Source organism: Sinocyclocheilus rhinocerous, unplaced genomic scaffold (genome assembly GCF_001515625.1).
Source record: "Sinocyclocheilus rhinocerous isolate Xijiao unplaced genomic scaffold, SAMN03320098_v1.1 scaffold502, whole genome shotgun sequence".
In the NCBI taxonomy this organism is placed as follows: Eukaryota; Metazoa; Chordata; class Actinopteri; order Cypriniformes; family Cyprinidae; genus Sinocyclocheilus; species Sinocyclocheilus rhinocerous.
Window position 1 is genome coordinate 43,433 of NW_015641028.1, and position 5,490 is coordinate 48,922.

General features: G+C 40.5%; 1 protein-coding gene across 1 annotated transcript in view; it reads left to right on the plus strand.

The window, feature by feature from the left end:
• The first annotated feature begins 2,172 nt into the window (after nt 1-2,172).
• The window catches only part of LOC107754077 (uncharacterized), a 30,221-nt gene continuing 26,903 nt past the window's right edge, over nt 2,173-5,490 (plus strand). Inside the window, exon 1 of the mRNA XM_016570390.1 lies at nt 2,173-2,245. The gene's annotated coding sequence lies outside the window, so the exon portion shown is untranslated. The remainder of the gene's footprint in view (nt 2,246-5,490) is intronic.

Below are 5,490 nucleotides of genomic sequence, written 5' to 3' on the forward strand. Positions count from 1 at the left end.
CAAACATCGTGAATGGTGAAGCAGGCATCAGTCAATGTCATTCAACAAATAAAATTCTGTTGCAATGCCCACTTTCCGCCTCCCATTCCGCAAACCCAGACAGATACATATGAATATGTATTGGCCGTGTGATAATAGAGAAGCCAGGTTTTTCTTAAACAGCACTTTTTTTGACAGGGATGCTGGGTAAGGAACAATTGAGCAGAGATTGTTTCCAATACTTGCCTTATTTTAGCCTCCCTATCCATCAATAATACTAGAGTATGTCAGAATCAGATTGCACCTTATTTATGGAGGAAAGTTGTCACAGGATCTTGAGGAGGGATGACAATATCTTTGTGTAAATGTGTGTTTGTACAGTATGTGGGTGTGTGAATGTGGGTAGTATATGCAGCACCCACATGCAAGCCACAAGCTCAGTCTGTTATGTGGGAGCTGTTTGACAGGGAGGAAAAGAATACCACCACGCACATCCCACTTGCAGACACACTTTTCTGCACAAACAAGCTCACCTGTTTATTCCAACTTACATCCACATACTTTCAAAGCTGAAGTGTATTTTCTACGCCACCAGAATCACCAAATGCTACTGCAAAATAATGATTGTTTTCAAAGAGGTTTCCCTCAAGAAACTCTGCCCATCTGTTATTGGGCAGGAAAGTGAGTGCCCCGCCTCTTAACTCATGCCATTGGCTAAGCCACCGTTGCTGTGCGAGGCTGGTCGGAATTCTCAAACAAACAGAGCAATGTTTTGATAGGGCCACAGAGACACAGTGTTTACACTTTTCAGGGAAATCGCCCCACTAATGGCTTACTTTTAGTCGTCTCTGCATATTAAGCTGGGACGAGAGTATTTTAACATTGAAAAAATTACACACTTCAGCTTTAATTAACAAGCTGGGCGGTAGTCAAATGCGAGTCCTGCTCATTGCCTTGGCTTCCTTCGGGGAAGATATATCCTTTCTCTCCTTTTCTCTGTAGCTGTAATTTAACCAACGGGGGGCACGATCATTGATGCCAAGCAACATGTCCTTGAATGATAATGAAAAGCCATGAAGCAGATCCAGAAATTCTAGTTTACAATGTTGTTTACTCTGTAGGCACCTCGAATGTCATAAACACATGCGCACACATTGATTTTCCTTTCCTTCGATACCAAGTAAGCAATGATGCATGAAATAATTTCTCGGTTTGTTTTCTTGGCATATGCCTAAAAGCTCTACTTTATCGTCTAACAAAAAATGGGAGAAAGGGGAGAAACAAACAAATAGGCTGCCGACAGTCACGGCCATCATTCTGCCGTCAACACACGAGTTGGTGTTAACTAGATGGTGAGCTAACAGAGCACAAGGGAGCAGGAGATGAGACCGCACTTCATGCTCCTCACCTGTTTCTGTGACTGTAATCATAGTCTAACCATGTTTTTCCCTCTTTGCAGTCATTTTACAGACTCTTCCCTGTTTCTTTTAGCAAACCTCAGTCCCGCTTCTCCAAGCCAGACACACAGACAGGACTGAATCTAGGCAGCTGTCACACACACATTGCAGATGAAGCCAGATGAAACAACATCAAGATCATTCTGCTAAGGGTTTATTTGATGCTTCTCAGCCTGTATGCTTGTTGTTTCCTTTTGTGAAGCGTCATTATCATGGTATGCCTCGTCAAAATTATGTTAGCGTTGCACAGGAGAGAAGTGATCACAGAGGCAGATCTCAGAATTGGGCAATTTTCTGGTAAACGTGCTGAATAAAAGGCGCAATGCTGCTGGTAAATGGAAATGAGTCTGTGTTTGCAGCATCTGAAGTGTGTCGTATATGTATTTGTGCATGGGAAAACTACAGTTGTTGGGGCAAGACTTAAAAAAAAAAAAAAAAAAACGAGGAAAATGTAATCACCGAAACAAATTTTATCACATTTGCCAATATGTATAATTGCTTTATAAGTTCAAGATACATATTTTTTCTTGTCGAAATCAACTGGTCATCAGTTTCACAACTTTAAAAAAGATATTGTGTGTGTTACGGTGCGTTAATATATATATATATATATATATATATGTTACAAATGTCTTTAAATTTGTCTAATAAAATAAGAACATCCTCTAACCTAAAATATTGATGACACCCAGATCATTTATATTTCTGTACTGAAATGTTCTTCTTCCTTTGCAGGTGTAAAGAGGGTTACCGTGGACTTCGTTGTGACCAGTTTGTCCCGAAGACAGACTCCATCTTATCTGACCCAAGTATGTACTTTTGGAAGAAGTCCCCTGTTTCACATAGATCTCACAGTAAGAGTCTAGTCAAATGCCTTCGTCTTTTTCCATACGGCCCCATAGCTCAGTGGGGATGTGACATAAATGTCAAGACTGTGTTATCTGTGCGAGTGCAGGCACCACTGAGCTCTGGACAGACCCGCCCTGTTATCCCTATTTTTCTTCTTCTTTCTTGTCCCCATCACCCCTCCCTCTTTTACTTCCTCGTCCTTTTCTGCATGGGGCTAATTTATAACATTTCTGGATATTCTGATTTCTAATGCTAAGTCAATCTCTCTGTGAAAATGACATGATGGATGGACACGTGGACGCGGTATTATAAATGCCACATCTGTATTCTAAATGGGTTGGCATGACATGTCAAGCAGCGACAGGGGTGCCCTGCAGTGTGACATGCTCCTTCTAGAACTATTTTAAACATTTTCTACTAATTAGATAATGCTGTTTTTATGACTTATATTAGTTGAGAGATTGCATAGGATATTTGGACTCTTAAAAACGTATTTGTCACACCACAGGACTGTTTAAAGAGTTAGATCACCCCAAAATGAAAATTCTGTCATCATTTATCACACTACATAAAAAAGATACTTTGAAATGTTTTTTTCCTCCATACAATGAACATATAATATATCTTCTTCCTTTGCAGGTGTAAAGAGGGTTACCGTGGACTTCGTTGTGACCAGTTTGTCCCGAAGACAGACTCCATCTTATCTGACCCAAGTATGTATTTTTGTCACTGTATGTTTTCTTCGAAGGAAAATATGAGGGAATCTTTTTAATATCATGGAATACATGGAAAAATGAATGTGGTTTGGATAAACAAAGTTATTGAGTTATTTCCATTCCTACTAGCATGAACAAAACAAAGCCCTTCACAAACAAAATGCTTCATGATACAGCAAAGCAAAGATGAGAGAACATAATTTACTTGTTGTTTACTTGCTTTCCAGTCTTAGTTTTAGAAGTTTCCTGCCTCTCTAGCATCAGGTGAGTCTCTTAGCCTCCAGGGCTGAGAGTTCTCTGCCGTTTTCTCAGAACCGGGTATCGCTTAAGTAGTTAATTATACCTCTCGCTCTAAGTGCTGAAATTGCTGTCACCCTACAATGCCACACTCTCATGAAAAACAGAAAGCATTTGCATATGCTATTTTCTCTATGGGAAAGCTGATCTCTAACTCTGCAAGAGAAGGATTTTGTTTAGCATGACAGATATAGTGTGTAACCCGTTCACTTTCATTGTCCTGCTACACAATGTGATTGCAGATTCTAACAAGGCTCAAAGTGGCTATGAAATGTTATCAAGTGACCATTTTTCATGAAGAGTACATTTCCCCTGCCATTACGAAAGTCCCTGAATGAAAGTAATTGCTTTGCTAATTTTAGGTCGATGCTAAAGTCATTAGCAATTTCTGTGCTAGATGAGTGTCTCACAGGTTAAAAAAGGACTGTGGAGCACAAGTAGCCAAAGGGAAGTTCATAGTCACTGAAAGAACTGTCAAAGAGAGATGTTTGCTTTCTCATAGGTTGGTATTGGAGAGATTTATGAAACCTCACAAAGCCTTGATTCATAAAACCTTCTTCCTGTGACTCAACTTTCCGAGAGCTATTATACCGATATGAAAGGAAGTCGAAGCCAAGGAAGGAGAACGCGGAGAAAAGAGCTGTCCAGCGCACCGATGAATCTGCAGCTAGGCTGTTTCTCAGAATGGCTTGCGTTGTATGAATTGTCTAGCTTTTGGGGAGTGATCTTTTACAGCGTGTGAGACAGCAACCTAAAGTCCCATTTAGAGCACTTTGAGTTGCTGACCCCACTGAGTGGCTGGTAATGGGATCTTTCTGTAGCCTTTCTGCCAAGGCCCACTTTGCGTCCCTGATGCTTCTCTTTCATATCTGATTTTCTCAATGACAGCATTCATATCCCTGCTATCCATCATGCCCCGAGATGGAGCCCTCATCTCTAGCAGTGCCATCATCTTCTTTACGGATACACCTACACAATCCTGCTTGTATTGCCTCCTCCACCCTCCTGTTGACACCGTTTAGCATTAAAGCAATTTTAGGCCAGTGCTATGGCAAATCTGCTAAATGTAGGTGAAGCTTTCAGCATCTATAGTTTTTGTTTTTGGGTTTTTTCATCCATCTATACAACATTGATCGAGATGAGCCAGTTAATCCAGATTATGCTTGAATTACAATCCATTCCTGCCATGAAAACAAACACAACAGGCTTTGGAGTGGTCCGCATGAGGAGCAATCATAGTGCTCAATATTATGTTTTCAATCTATCTTTATTCCACCCTGTACAGGCCATTGTTTGTTTTACCCCATTCCTAGTTTGAGCCTGATGTGTATGGCCCAGTGCATCTTTATTCACTTAACCCACCAAATGAGCCACAAATCACCCCCTGGGGGCTTTATCTGCCACCTAGTCTTTTGTCCCCTGAGCTTTTTCACAGTCTATCTCTGCTCAACACACTAGCACAAATCATCCGTCGACCGTCGTTTTTGTCTTCATATCGACTACCACATAAGAGATGCTCCAAAGAGCCTTGCTTCTGCTTGGCCCTTACATCCCCCAGCTCCCTGGCATAAGAAAACACTGCAGGTCAGTGTCTGCAGAAACCCCACTGCTCAATATGAGGAATTTTCCCTGCACTGTATGATAGGAGGTGTTAAAAGAGTAGTTCACCCAAAATTGAAACCATTTTCTCACCTTCATATTGTTCTAAAGCTGTATGAACACAAAGGGAGAAAATTAGTTTTTATGCTCTTTTTGGGACTGGTGTTTTCAAGCTGTAAAAACATAAAATACATAAAAGTATCATCAAAAGTGGTCCATATGTATCATGCACTTTGCACTATATTTCATTTCTTTTTAAAGCCAAATTATAGCTTTTTGAAAAAAAAAACATGAACAAATCAAAAGTTCATGAGCAGTGGTGTAATGTAACGAAGTAATAATACTTCGTTACAGTACTTAAAGGGGTGGTTGATTGTGATTTCACTTTTTTAACGTTAGTTAGTGTGTAATGTTGCTGTTTGAGCATAAACAATATCTGCAAAGTTACGAAGCTAAAAGTTCAATGCAAACGTCGATATCGTCTTTTAAAATTCTGGCGGTTTAATGCCTACAAAAATGGCTGGTAGGGACTACAAGGAGTTACTTGCCGGGTTTGTGACATCACAAACCCAGATAAACCCCGCCCCTGGGAA